This window comes from Grus americana, chromosome 1, assembly GCF_028858705.1.
Source record: "Grus americana isolate bGruAme1 chromosome 1, bGruAme1.mat, whole genome shotgun sequence".
Taxonomy (NCBI): Eukaryota; Metazoa; Chordata; class Aves; order Gruiformes; family Gruidae; genus Grus; species Grus americana.
The window spans coordinates 146,881,837-146,897,464 of record NC_072852.1 but is presented as its reverse complement, the minus strand read 5'-3'; positions in this window follow the sequence as shown (position 1 = coordinate 146,897,464).

Here is a 15,628-nt window from a genome sequence, read left to right as displayed (position 1 = left end):
CTCTAAGGGACTGACTAATGCACAGCCTAACTAAAAATAGTAACATTTATTATGGCTTTTGCACAATCGTAACATACACTGTTCTTTATTGTCAGAACACCCCAAAGACGCCTTGAAATTCTGGGTGCTGTTGTTTTGTTGAACTGTGGCCACAGCATCAACTAGATTTATTTTCGAGGGAGAAAAGGAAAGTTAGAAACATTGGGTTGAAACCTTACCCAGCAACAGCGATCATTTCCAGAAGACCTGTGAGCAATCAAGTTAAAGGCTTCTGTGCAATTACTGATCTTTCAAATTTGCATAATCTTTTGACCACTGCATTGAAAAAGCACATACATGAATCAGTGACTTAGGAGCATGAGCTCACAGTTCTCAGAACCACCCAAACCACAGTAAATACAAAGCCCAATCACTGCCGTGAGCAGAAGCCCATATGTTGACTTCTGTGGGGGATAGGTATGTACATCAAAGAGCTCAATCAAATCTAAGTAAAGAACTCAGAAAGACAAACAGCAGTTAGTGCTGCTGCTTTATTACAGTGGACCCTGTATGATTTTGATTTTACCTTCTTAACAGGGCTGCTTCTGCTGTGCACGCATTACTTTTCTGGAAAAAGAAGTCAGTTTTTTCTATTTCTCGTATTTCAAATCCAGTGTTGCACAACTTAGCAGCTAGATTTTCTTGCTCTAATTCATGCTGTAGAGCATCCTACCCACTAAAATGAATGGGAACTCTAATGAAACTAAGATGTAAGGATGGCAAAATCTGCCTCGGAGTAAAAATGGAAATGCCAACTGTGCTATTAAAAAAAAGGCCATGATATAAATGAGAGAACAACTGTGAGTCCTACCATTATGGTATGTATGAATCTTAAACCTTACAGCATTAAAATATGGGCAGTTTTTAATTGTTCTATATACAGAATGTCTTTTTCAAAAGATATTATCAGATGTGTAGAAAACAAATAGCTCGTAGTACATATTCTCCCCTTCATCTTTGTCCAGAACTCCCACTGTTTTCTGTGCAGGAAAAAAACAATACAATATGGTTCAATGTCTGTAAATGATAAAGCAAAAAGCATTCTGTTAATTTATTTCTGAATTAATCTGGTTTATGTCATTTCATAAATGTTTAAGGCTCTTCAAGTTGGTTTATGCATGTAGTGCATAAACATTTGGGTATTGCAATATTGCTTGAGCCTATTGAACAGTTTTTAAAAAAACAATTCATATACTAAAAAAACCCCTTCTTATAGTAAACTGTGATGAGACATAGAATATAGTTCTTTTGGAAATGTATGTGTGTTGATAAACAGAAATTGCTGTTGAACTAAAGTTCAACAGCTGACTCGTCAGATGAAGAAATGGCCTGTTCTGCTGGAGAACACATCAGAAAGAGTTTGAAATGGGGAGCCATACTCTGAATTCTGCAGCCATTGTCAGCTTTGTTAGCATGATTGCTAAAACAGTAAATTTAACACCAGAGGAAGTATGGTCAGTCTACCTTCAGTGGAAAGGTGTGTACTTAAAGATTGCAACATTTATTGAGCTATGGTAGTTTAAAGTATTCCTCCTAAGTGCACCCAATTGTCAACATCCAGCTGTCATGGAAATTACCTTTGTTGATAGTTTACACCCTTTTTTCTGGGCAAGGAACCAGAACTGCTAAAATACAGATGTGTGGTTTCCTGCCACCTTTGCTATGGAGGCAGAAACTTCTGGGAGAGTGGCAGAGTGGTTAGTTAGAAGCTGTAGCCTCTTCAACTGCTGGTACTAATTAGAGGTTATCTGCCTGATAGACTCCAAGAGCAATAATAAAATGTTTGAACCTCCTTGTCTCTCCTGCAGGGGGTTACCTCTTCTGGGGGACATGGATCAAATCCAAGTGATGTTGCACTTGAATAAATGAGAAATCTTCATGGGATCCCTTTCTCAGGTTCTGCTGGGAGGACAGGAACTCACAGGGGGAAATACAGTCTCTTAAATTGGCATTGAAATTTCTGTCGTGAATGTGCCCCAGGTTACTTTCTATTTGCTTTTACCAAATGTTGTATATGGTCAATTGGTTGAAAATAATCCAAGCAAAGAAAAAATGGGGAGAGAGGAGAAGACTATTGGATCATCCAATCAACTCTCCTGCTAGTACAGACTTACTCCTGGTAGCTTGTTTATTACTATTTTTCAAATTATTTTTTAAATAACTTAACAAAAAGAATTCCCACCACTTCCTCTGAAAAATTTGCACAAGCTCTGCTCTTCACTGCCAACAAGATTTTCTGATATTCAGTCTTTCACCACCCTCTTTTCATTTACTCCTACTTGTTCCCATATGTATAAGCCCAAGTATTTCCTCCCATCCTTAAGGTTTGCATTACTTAAGCATTTGCTGGCTGGAGACTTGCCTCCATCTACCTCTGCTTTAACAAAACCGGATATATTAAGCTCTTTTAACCTTTCTCTATAAAACCACTCTTTCAGATAATTCTTGCTGCTGTTCTTTAAATTGCCTCATTTGCCTCGACGTTATAATGGATTACACAGAAGCGATGCACATACCGGCATTGAGTCTGCTAGGGAAAAGTTGTCATTTCAGAAATGTTTCAATAAGCTTGAGCTGCCAAAATGAGTTTGCATCACTTCAGTGCTTTGCATCATTTGGCTATGTTTTTGAACACCCTAAAACTGGGTTTACCACCCTGTGTATCTGCGGTGTGTCTTATTTGCTGATACTTTGCAGCTCTGGTACATGGCTGGACTTGTGTGCTGAAGGCAACCCTGCAGTAAGGACAAGTGGCCCAGGGCTTCCTCCTCTGCTTCGTTGTACACGCCAGCTTCAAGTCATTGGAGGGCTTTGTTTCCAACATTTTATTCGTGGCATTGTGAAACTTGTGCATGAAGAAAACAGAGTAGATATGATATGTTGGGGTTTTAATATTCAAGATTGTCTACAAGATTTATTTTCAGTGAACCCTCATTACTTTTTACTTAATGACTTTATTTTCTAGATAAACAGTGATAAATTTGCTTTGTTATTATTTGTTTTAGTTCTATTTTCTGTTCACTTAATCATTCATATGATCAAACACATAAATGAAAATCCAAGATATGTCATATAATTTTTGTTGAGAAAAAATATCCTTTGTTTCTATAAGAATTTTACATTTTATGAACTAAATGTAATGATTCAGAAGTTAGTTTCTCAGAAAAAGGGATGATTACTTTCTGATCTGGCTCATCTTTTATGATACACACTTGCCCAATGAGAACCTGCTTTCAGCTTTGCCATGATGAAAACCATGACGCTGTGTGTGATTTTGATTTACCCGTTTCCTCTAATAAAAGAAATGATGCAGTATTTTGCTGGCAATAGTGCTAGCTGTAGTATCACTATTGTGAAGTATAATGTGAACTGTTGGTGTGGATACATACCTGGAAAGTTGCATGCAGTAAGCATTAGCCTCATTCATTTGACCGCTACTTCACAGTAGTTTCCCTACTGCTACATCAGTGTCATGCAATTGCCATATCATAGGGCCTCTCACCAACTGTGATCCTAGCACCAGACAGAGTGGGCTGGTCTGATCTGGGATGACCTAATTAGTTGTGTCTTGCATAGAGGTTTGATATATAAAAGTTGAAGGCACCCGGAGGAGGTTGGCTAGGAATGGGTGTTGTGCAACTGTAATATATTGACATGAGATCTCCGTGCTGAGTAACAGATCAATGTTACTTGACCTAATGCATTGTCAGTGTCCTTGTGCCCTGTCCCATGTGGTGCTATGCACTGGGACATAGCGAACTTGGGAGATACAGCACAAAGGGCTCAATCCCACCAGAAAGTCCAATGTAGCAGCAGATGTCAACACCAGGTTAGCTCTGTACTGTCAGTGAAGGAAACTACTCCCGTTCAACCATGTGGTTGTTGGATGCCTTACTGGCGTGCTCCAGACTTTCCAGATTCATTCCCCAAGGGAGCAGCAATACAGCCCCCTTTTGCTGCCAGCACAGTAGTGTTGCCCCCTCAATCTTTGGCAGCCTGGCACAATTTCTGGTGTAGCTATGATAGGTATTTTGGTGTGACAGTAAGGTGCATGATATTTATTCCCCCTGTACTCCATGCTGATTCAGCAACGCTGGAACTTTGTAACACAGTATTCCTCTCAATGGTAGTCTGGTAGAAAACCAAGACTGCTGACATGGTATCATAGCATGCTACCCGCAGAATTATGCTAGATAGCTGCTAATTTTCTTGTGAATGCTGTATGTTGACTTTTCTGCTGGAAGAGGAGGCATCTAGTGCAAAAACACCCTTGACTGTAGAAGCAATCCACTGATGCAATAGAGAGACAGAGAAAAGAGGAAGAAATAGAAAATGAATGGGCCTGAACAGAGTGCTGACCAGCCAAATACGCTGTTCAGCCCAAAGATACACAGACGACATTCTTAAGTTCCTAAAGCTTTTCTGAGTGTTGAAACTTCATTGTAAATCTGCTCTTTCAGTTAAATGGGATTTGACCAAAATGGTGATACAGTCAGCTATGTGTATCTTTTCTGATGAGCACATCCAGCAACATTGCAATGATGTGCCAGTGCCAAAGGGTATCCATGCCTGGGTGAAAAGATGTTAGTTAATACTCAGACTAGTGAAGTGCGAGTGATTTTCATGGCAATTTGAAAAATGTCAGCATGCTCGATTGTTTATCCAGTTGTCTCCATGCAGATTCAGAAGCCCAGCCAGAGGCACCTCCACCTGAAATTCTTGGCCAGAGTTTATTCAGTCCCAGATTACCTGGCAATGCATGTGGAACCCAGATATCCCTATAGCATAGAAAGGCATTTTTGTGAGGTGCTGTTGATTTCAATTCACATGTTGAACAGAGCAATAGATGAAGCATGCGAAGAGGGCACACATCAGGCGCTGTGGATTCTGGTTGCTGCCTGGGCCCCTGGTCCTCAAAGAAGGAAACCTGATCCTCAAAGTCAGAGACATCTGTGCATGGAGATCAACTTGCAGGATGAGGCAGGATGAAATTCCAGTGGTAGAATTTGATTAAATGCCTTAAAATTTGAAAGCAGCTCCATGTGCTTCTTCTTGCTTTATGTACTTGCGGTATGTCATCTTCTCCATCTTTTTAAAATCTCTCTTCTGGAGGAGCTTGGATAGTTTGATGATTAGCTGCTTCTCTTTGCCCTTCAGACAGCTCTAGATATTTTCTCCATCTTAACTGAGTCATATGCTACATGATATGAAAAATGAGTAGGTGGATGCCTGGATTTTCCTGTCCTTTCAGGTAGCCTATATTATCATTAGTACTGGCATTCTGGGTACAGGCTCTTGGGTGTGCACTTCTTTTTTGGTCTTCTGCTGTCTCTTTCATTTCTGTTTCTGGGTTGGATTGTATAAATGATGGCTCTTCACTGTTGTTAGACTTCCCCTTTGGTGCTGTGGGTAAGCATCTCTTTCGGTTCTGCATGTTAAAATAGGAAAAAAAAAAAAAGATGAGACCGAAAGCTAGGGTAGTCTCTCATGGTGCAGCTTTGTAGGTTTGGAAAGACCTTCCCTGGTATTTTATTGCTGTGGACTGACTGACATCACTTTAACATGTCTCCAAGTGCTTATTATCTCATTTCTCACACTGGGAAATAAAGGCATCCAAGAAGCAAAGCAGAGATATTTTGGGGTGAGGGTTACCCCCGAGGTCTATAGACTGTACTAGTGTGATTGTTCAAGGCTCTATTCCTTCAGCTTCCGTGTATATCTGTCACCTCCTCAACTTCTTTTAAAATGTGCTGTGCTGTCCTTTTTGCGCTGCAGTCTCTGGGGGAGAGAGTGTGGTCTGCAGAGCTGAGGTATGGAGCTCATGAGTGTTGTGTCCTCCCTTTCACCTTTCAGAGGAGATACCAGATCTGTCAGGGCGGAAAAAGAGAAGTGGCACCAGCTGAGTGGGACAGGAGTAATACAGCTCCTGCAAGAAGCTTTAGTAACAGCATGGGGCTGAGCAGTTCTGCAAACGGGATATGGCCAGTAGTTCTGGAATTAGCTGCAGTTCCTGGTGCCGGCTCATCCTAAGTGGGCTAGCATGTCTTACTGTACTGCAAAATTGTATCTAGTGTCTATCAAACCCCAGTCTGCATAAGCTGAGATGTTGCTGAGCATGAGACATCCCAGTCCTTTGTTATACATCAGAGTACAAAAAGATTCAAAAGATGAAGCGCTGCCTTGGATGAGGAGCTGCGGTAGGTTGGAGGGCCAAGGAGGCCTGAGCGGAGGCTCCTGAATAAGTAGTCGATTTTCTTGAAGTTTGTTTTTAATAAGAACCTGCTGCTCTTCCAGGTGCTGCTCTCCCATCAGCAACACAAGAGCTGTCAGCCTTGCCTGTCTGAACTGAGGTATAGAGGTCTGGGCACGCATCAGGATGGAGGTGGAATTTCATCTAACACAAAGAACAGGGGGGAGAACTGAGAACCCAGAGAAGGCAGAGCATTTGGGAACTGATGCCCTTTATGGAATATTAAAAGAACTTATACATACCTCAGGGGTTATGTCTACATGGATGGGTGTGGAGAGTTGCTTGCCTACTCTTACACTTTGAGCTACCAGGATGCAGGCCAACGCTGATATGAAAACTGAAACCGCAGCGGTGTGACACTGTGATCGCTTTTACCATAACCGCTCTCTCTGCAGGACTTATCAACACAGCTCTGAGCTTTTGGTTAATGCAGCTACCTGATATCCAGACCAGTCTGGTTTACATCCAGCTAGCTCAGACCACAAGCAACTGCATGCAACACTTTGCATGGACACTTTCGGTTAGTCGCAGTAGTCTAACTAAGCTCTCGCAAGGGCTTCCGCAGCAGTTGTACACGGATACATGAGTGAATTGGCAGGCATTGCTCAGTGGAAGCAAACTGCTCTTGTGACAACAGCACTTTTAGTATATAATTTCATATTTCATAGTATATAATCCCTTTTGGATTGTTCAAGTAAAATGTAAAAATGACGATATATTGAAACCAAAGGAAAAAAAATTAAAACCAGAGCAGCTCTAAACTGACATATTTAAAATTCCTTTGAAATGAAATTAAGCTTTTCAAAGACAAATGGGTTTCTTGTGGCTCCAAAACAAGCAGTAAGCAATAAAATCCAGACTTACTTGTGCAGAAATGATTTAGGTGGTGAATGGGGAGGAGATGGTCATAGAGGGCTAAGCTGAATAAAGTACACTTGCAAGTTCTTGAAAACCCAAGTAGGAGGGAGTCCTGCAGAAAATCTGTACACTGACTACAACTCGACTTGGTCCAGGTAAGGTTTTCATAGGGGAATAAAAGATAAAACCTCTGATCTTGGTTGCTGTGATAGAAAATTGGGTATTAAGTGGTCCTGTTAATGTCTTAATCATAGCTTATACAGAATTTTCTCTTGCCAACATTTCTCTGCTTCTCATTGTACTTTGACACCGTGCGATTGCGTGAGTGTCTCAGGTGAACAAAATAGCTGTTCCAGGAGGAGGCCTGACTCCTTGTAGGCCACCAGAGCAGTGGACGTGTCAGAAGAAAGGGACTAGATGAAAAGCAGCCGAGGGGATTTCCTGGCTGGGGATTGTGCAGCCAGCCATCAGCCTGCTTTCATGGAAACACTAGTAACAGAAGAATCCCCAGAGAACCATTTGGGCAAACAACAGCGACAGATGGATCTGGGGAGTCCAGCTTCTCCCTTAAGCAACATCTGTTGGTATTGGAAGTATCCAGAAAGCCACACCACGCTTAAAAATGAAACAAATAAATAAATCTGCAAGAAGAAAAAGAACAAACCAAGATAACAAATTAGCTGCCCAAGTACGTACTTGCCATGATAACCTACATTTTAACAATAAAGCTGCATAAAAATGTTGCATAGCGGATGTCATGCCAGATAGAGAGCAAAGATCATTCAGTATCGTAACTGAGAGTCTGAGCCCAATGGAGGCCGGTCATGTCCAGAATATGCAAGTACTAAACTCTTGATCCTGCATAAAACATGGTTATTTACCATCCTTTCTGGTTTACCTCCACGTCCCTTCTAAAATAGGGGGAAGGCAAAACACTTAAAAATATTGGTACGTGAACATTTCTTAGATTCTTGTGTGGTTCATAAGTCTTGTGATCCGTTTAAAGCCAGAAAACTGAGATGCAAAATGGTTACATTGACAGAAAGGCAGGAAGAGGGAACACTGAGACTGAACAATGTTGTTTCTATAGAAGATCTATAAATTTTGAAGAGAAGAGATGAGAAACCATGTTTTTGAAATTACTGTTCTTAATAAAAAAATACAATTAGTGCTACAGTGACATTCTATGAAATTCTCAAACTTGTAACTACATTTGGTCATCAATAAATAAGTTGGTAACCCAGTGGCTACCTATATAGAAAGCTGTGCAAGTTTCTGGAGCACAAGTGAAAACTGAGTTATTTATACTTTAACATTTCTTTTCATGCTTTATATCTTTGAAACCAGTGTCATTTTTAGCTCTTCAAAATACAGAGGCACCAGTTTAATTTTTGCGAACCTACATATTTAAAAGGAGGGTGTTTAAACAGTGCTGGCAACTTTGTATTTCTAAATGTTAGTGTTCTGGTTTTCATCTAAATATAGAAAGCAGGATTTGCAGTTGAAAATTAAGTTTGTAAACTCAAAAAATATGGTTAGAAAAATATGTGGAAAAACAAAAATGCCAATTAAAAATATCTCTGTTAATTGGACCATAACATCTGCTGCAAAGTTACTCTTACCGATGCAGTTGCTGTAGAAAGCGGAGTACTGGGACCAGGTACAGAATTAACTTCTAGGTACTCCAGCAGGGCAGAGCCCTGTGAATCACACTAGGAAGCACAGATCAACTCTTACGTAAACACCATACGGGGCTGGCACTGGTCCTCCGTGCACCCTAGGAGGACTGCTGATGTGGCATTCCCCAAGCACACATTTGCTTTGCGTAATTGTGGGCAGTCGTTCTCTGGCACAGGAGGCCTAAGTGTAAGCTTTTGTATCTTCTGCTTGGGGTGAGGAAAAATAGATTTGGGAAAAGCAAACTCTGAACAAGGCCATGGGCTCCCAGGGCCACCTCATACACCTTTCGTGGTCGCTGCCCTCCCCACAGATAGGATATCCTGCCCCCAGCACACCAGTGGCACCCAGGGCCAAGCCTGTGGAGATGCAGGCCGCGTCCCACTGGCTCTGCATCATGTGTGGGCTCCAGAGCCGTGTTGCTGGTGTCCCCTCAGGTATCCCAGCAGTTTTCCGCTTCAGTGCAGAGCACTGAGGACCCATCTCCTGTTTCACACCAATGTTTAACTTGCTGAATCAGGACTCCATGAACTGATTCAGCCCGGGTGCCTGGTGACTAATGCCAGTCACTCCCTTCCTCCCAGGCAGCGGTAGCTCCTCAGCGCTCCCAAGCCCTGTTCAGCCAGGCAGCTACAGGACTGGAGACCAGATGTGTTGCTTTCCACCACTGAACAAGTGGTGACGGATAAGGCCTTATTTCAGGTAGCTGGGTTTTATTTACACAACAGTGTTAATTTGTAGTCTGGACTTTTTTCTTTTAAAAAAAAATATCTGTGTAGTCATACAATTGTAAAGTATAATCCCTGCACATACAGATCCTATAGTTTACAGGACTGATCTTCTCAAAGAGAGTCTGGGTGGGGTACTGTGAAACTCCTGTCGTTGCTCTTCTCAGTCAGCTGGGATCAGCTGTGGAATAAAGCAAATATTTTAGCAATACTTTTTAGCATTGAAGACTTTATGACAGGCATAATTTATCTATGTAGAGCTGTCTTCTACTAGCTTGTTTTATCATTCACACACAGGAGGCTAAGACTTAGAGGAGCACGGAGTAAAAGCTCTGGGCCCAACTTCCATTTGCCTCCCCTCACCTATCAAACACAAAAAGTGTAATATAATACAAACCCAGCATTTTCCCACTAAGACAACTATGCAGCATCACCGTCAGGCATTGTCTGCAACTTTTCCCTATTTTGTTTAGCAAGAATTTGAAAGCACTAGCAGTTTGATCACTGCTGTGATCTCCGTGGTTGCAGGAAGCCCACCAATCCTCGCAGGCTCCAGCATGAGACTGCCCACTCAAGTCTGGGGGATACCCCGCATTCTTCATTCTAGATTATCAGTGTCACAAAAATGTTTGTCCTGCTGACCAGGCCTGTCCATTGTGTGCAATTTGTCTCTTGAAGGCTTCAGTACAGAAGCCAGTGACATCCCCAGCAAGTTAAACCTTCTTAACTAATTTGCTAAAAAAGCTTCAGAGATCTTTTGGCCCAGGCTGGATCTTCCTCCTGTGTTTTTTCTTGGGCGTCTTCAGATTTCATACCTTGAGTTAGATAATTTATCATCCTCTGAAATATCTCTGGCGTATGCATGAATATGAAAGGTACTTTGCAGAACTTGCAGTGGTTTGTGCTCTGTCTTAATTTGTCAGTGTCAGGGTAATTGGATGACTCAAGACTCCCAGTCAAAACCAATAAGACATCCTGCTCTTGACTGCAGGAAAGTTTGCCGCTATTTTGAATTGCATTTCTCATAGTTATTGCAAAGCTTTGACTCAGTTGTTGGGGAAGTCGCTAAGGGTTGTTTGTTTTTTTTCTTTAAGAACTGCAGTATGGGAAGTTCAAGCTGATGTAGATGCAGTCAGGCCATTTCCACCACCTAATGTAATCCCTCACAGTTGTCCACTGTGACAAGAAAAAAAAGATGCAGTTGCACAGTGTGGTATGTCACCTGATACTACACTCTCTTGCATTACTTAAATCCTTGCAAATTTAAGGAAAATGGGTTGCATTAGAGCACTAACTTTTATTCTTTGTCTTCTGTGAATTTTTCCCTAATTTCTGGACAAAGTGGGATATTTCACACTTCTTTACCATGACATGCTGTGAAACATTTGGCTATTGTCCTTGGGGTCTGGTACCCTCAATCACATTTTCTGTTCTTTCTTAGAACTCAACTTTTGATGCTGTGTGAGGCAGCATCCTGACAAGAAAACCTGACAACACAGCTGTAGTTTCAAATACTCCAACAGGTTCACTTAGGCGTACTATTGCACAATGACCTAGTTGAGAGCTATCACGGGGAGCAATTAATCTTTGTCACTCTGTACTCATTCTAGAAGTACCTGAAGCCTGGAGAACTAACTCCCTGGAGCCATGTCTCTTCCTGCCAGCTTTCTGTGGAGGGGTTCAGTTCTGCTCCAGAGCACATTTACTTGCTTCAGTAGCCCAGAACCCCTCCAGGGTCCCTAGATGAAGATGACTCTCAGTACAATAGCAATAGAAATATTGATCATACAACATAATCCACTGAGTTTTCACACACACCAAATTTGATGGGAGAATTTCTTTTGGTGTCTGTATCAGCCAGTCATTAGTAGTTCCCAGTGTTATTCTGGCAGTATGTTTTTTCCCCTTCGGCTCCTAAGTATTTTTCTTGGATCATCTTTTCACCAAATCACAACCCTTTTCAGCTGTTGATTTCTGCAGCGAGCAGCAGGTGCCTGGACTGCTCTTCACACGTGTTGCTACGGCCATTGTGTGCTGACATCTCTGCAGCTCCTGCTTTCCTGGAAGAGGCTTCCCTCCATTTGGGCAACTCCACCTCCTTTGGCCTTTGTGTCGACATCATCTGCAAATACCATCTGGCCCGGGGCCCCCTTAAGAAACAGCTTCTTTCATCTGACCCATGGGATGCCTATGAATGCATTGCACTTGGGCCTCCTCCAACTCTTTAGTCACTTCACTAGAAATGATTCCTTGAAATGCTGCATCTGGTCTAAATGACTCACCCTGAGGCTGGGAATTCACAGCTGATACCTTTAAAAACCACCCTAAATTTCTGACTCTCTGTTTATATCTCGTTCGGTAGCATGTCCATGGCATTATCAGTGACATTATCTTCCTTGGCTAACAAACTGAGTTGCGTTTGTGCAAACTGTTTTTAAAGTAAATGTTAATACAAGAGTTTCTGATGGCCTCCCCCTGGGCACACAGTCTCTGTGTATTTCTCATTCCGAATTCAATAGATGAAGTTCTGCCTCGCTTAAACCATCTTCTGACCAGAAGGCAGAGGGAAACCCCCAGCAAAAGCTTCCTCAATGCAAATAACCGCCTCTGTGGAGGTTGCCCTATAGCTGCTTTTTGGTTTGCTGGTTTTTTGGCATTTCCAAGGAGCCACGTTTCTGCTTTTTGCCTTTCTGCACTTCAAGAAAAGTTTTATAAGTGCCTGCTTTGCAAGATGCACAGCCTGCATATTAAAAATTGTGGCAAAAGGCTTTGGCCTTGCCATCCAGAAGCACTGTCCTGCTTTCCTTTTACCCTTAGACAGTATCAGCTCAGTGACTGGAAAGTCCTCCTACTCAAGGCCAACAGATTTCTTCTTAGAAGAAATGCTTTTTCTGTTTTGACCCCACTGCCGCAGGTGCAAAGTACTCAAAGGCTACCGGGGAAAGGCAGTAACGTGCCCAGCACGGAGAGCAGCATCGCCTTCCTTTACTGCTGCTGGCTCAGAGGCAGTAATTACAGTATACAACTGTAGACTGTGTTATTAATAAAAAACAGCACCATCTTTTGGAAGAGGTTCTGTCTGGCCTAAACATTTTAAGCTACTTATTCCCTCACCTATCTGGGAGACAGCGGGGACTGGGGGCTGCAACCTAGAGGCAATTGAGCTGCCAGAAAATTAACGGTTGAGTTAAAGCTGCACGCAGTTTTTGTGCAGAGGAAGGCCTAAGTCAAGTCAAGGCAACCATGAGAGACTCACAAGACTCCTCTGAGCCTGAATCTGGCCCTTGGGCTGGGAGCTAGACCTGCAGAGTCCTGCTTCCAGGAGACCAGGCTTGCTGCTAATACACTTTTCTCAGTAAACAAACAGCAACCGCGTCAGGTTGTCAAACCGTCTTGTCCTCGTTGTCAGAGTGAAAGAAATATCATGCCTCTGCCAATTTGGTTTATAGTTGCTGTGTAGTCAAAGATTAGTAGGGTAATCTAAGGCTCTGATCCAGACGGGTTACCAATACCTTTGCAATAAAACATTTGTTTAAGGCTTTGTCTCAAGTAAAATGGATGTTCTTATGAAGATTAACATTAGAATCATACCTAATGTTTTTTTGTTCTCTTTTTTTACTTCTTCATACAAAAGAAATGCCTAGAATAATTTCTTACTGTGGCAGTACAATATCATTTAACTTTCTAAGCTCTGTAATGTAGAATGACTTTCATATAGCACAACAGCCGACGTGTAAAGATAAACAGTATTATTTTATTATTTCTGTGACTCACTTGACATCAGTCCACATTTATTCATATTTTGAGGAGCATATTGATGGGTAGGAGATTTGAGTTACCAAGCAAATGAATATTTTAGTTAATTTTATTTATGGTGTATATCTACCACTGTAATAAAATGCAGACATTTAGGGCTAAAGTCCTGCCTGAGGCCCGTGGATTGTGATCTCAGATTTGTAGGCAGCAGACAGCTTTTTTATTCATTTATGTCTATGGGGGAGCTAGAGTTAGTAATGCCGGTCAAATAACAGCTGCTGAATGTTATTTGCATACGATCTAGCAATTGCAGCACGTGCCATCACCTGATAACTTAGTTGTTCTCTTGTACAGTCCTCACTCTGATGGTTTCAGATGTTTGAATTCTTTCTCCTTCTCCCAGGGTATCAGATGGCTCTAAACAGTGAGTGTGGTCTAACAGGCTCTGTGCAGCAGGCTCTGCCTTTTTTCTTTCCCTGAAGGGGAAATTGCTTAGTAAGCAGGGCCTTCTGGGCTCATGAATGGAAATACTGGATGGGTGGCCGAGATCCCTCTATCTGTGCCTGTCTCCTTCTTGCTGAAGGAAGGCCAGTTTTCTTAATTTTTTTTCCATCATTCTGAGCATGAGAGTTATTGATCCCCCGTTGCCAAAGACATCTGAGAGCTGCCCAGCCATCTGCTGCTGCTCTGGGACTGCGATGCTGCGCCTCCCGTCCCTGCGGCGTGACTCCAGTGCTTTCCTTTCACAGGGGAGGGAGATGGTCCTTTGGCAGCCTCCAGCTCAGATCCCGTCATACCTGGTAATCCGAGTGCCTTCCGCTTACCTAGCGTACTGTAAACTTTTTCTTATCAGTAAAAGTCTCTGACAAAAGAGGAACTCAGAGGGGAAAAAAGACCCAATTATAAAAGCACTTTTTTTTTTTTCCAGGTAATGAAGAGATCAGTCATAGACTGTTCCTCTTACTCATTCTTCCAGCTACTAGACACTTCTGGAGAGTACTATATAAAGCCAATAAGCAGCTAAATGCTTCATGTTGCTGAAGAATTGATATATGTGTGTTTCCGTTCTTCAACCTGTTCCATTCCTGTGAAGCTAGGAAAGCAGAAAAAAACCACCTATATTTTTAAAATGCTAAAAGAAATCACTTAAATACAACTGTTTGAAGTGGAGGAAAGGATACTAGCCACAACAGGGAGATCGACTTTTTCTGGCTGTTCACAAAGTTGTGCTTTCTGCTTGTCTTCCTCTGATGATTTTCCGTATCTCCATTGTCCCACCGCTTTTTGTGCTTGACTGCTGAACAGCTTTTGGTCATGGGCTTCTTTTGACTAAGCAGATACAGCTGAAGTTTTCACACTGCCTGAATTTTTTAAATGGAAAAGACTCAAGACAAATATGAGGCCACCAGATCCCTTCCTGTCATCTGTAAATAATTTTCAAAGACTACAGAGAATGTTCTAGACATACCTAGTTTTCAGTAATCTCAGAAGGAGGAAGAGAAGATCCTAATGTATATATTATCTGTCCTGGGAAGCCATCATGCTGATCAAACTGAAAATGTGCTCTTCAGTAGAAAACTGCCTGCAGTTTTAATTAGCTGATTTTTTTGCAGAGTACCATATTTACCAAAGTGTAGAGTAACCTTGAATGTGACCTCTGTTTTAGCAGGAAAAAACCACCACCAAATATCATTATGTGTTGAAAATTCCCTGAATTATCATTGCAACCCAGAATGCTTCTACCTCTGACAAGCCACCCCTAATGCCTGATGGAGATGAGAGAATTAATGTGGAGCAGGAAATATGCTGGTTGTAAGGCCTGGGCTTTGCTCTTAGATGAGGCAGTTCCTAGTTCCATGTGAAATCAAGAAAAAGCCAGCAAATAAAAGTTATACCTCTTTAAATCCTGAAGGGTATTTCCAGGAGAATTTCTGGAGAGAAGCATACAGAAATGACACTAAAGACTTCTTCAGTAAAGAGCATGTGGTTTTGTGCCTACGATACATGGATAATGACATGAGTGCTACCTGTAGGCAATTATGTATTTTATGGGATTCTACAACATAACCCATACATTGGTGGAAATAATTATATCAGTAATTAAAGGTATACCTTACATCTAGATCCTAGGATCAACAACTGTGGGAAACCACAGCCGGTTCAGTATCGAGTTTGGTAACCAGATTGTAAAAGAAGGAACCATGAGCCACAAATATTCCTTGCTAGTAGCAGTGCCTTCAGCTGGCATTTCAGGATGCTATTGTAAGCAGTACTACTCTAAGAGATTCTTTTGAAACATTTGATAAAGTCACAAAAGTGA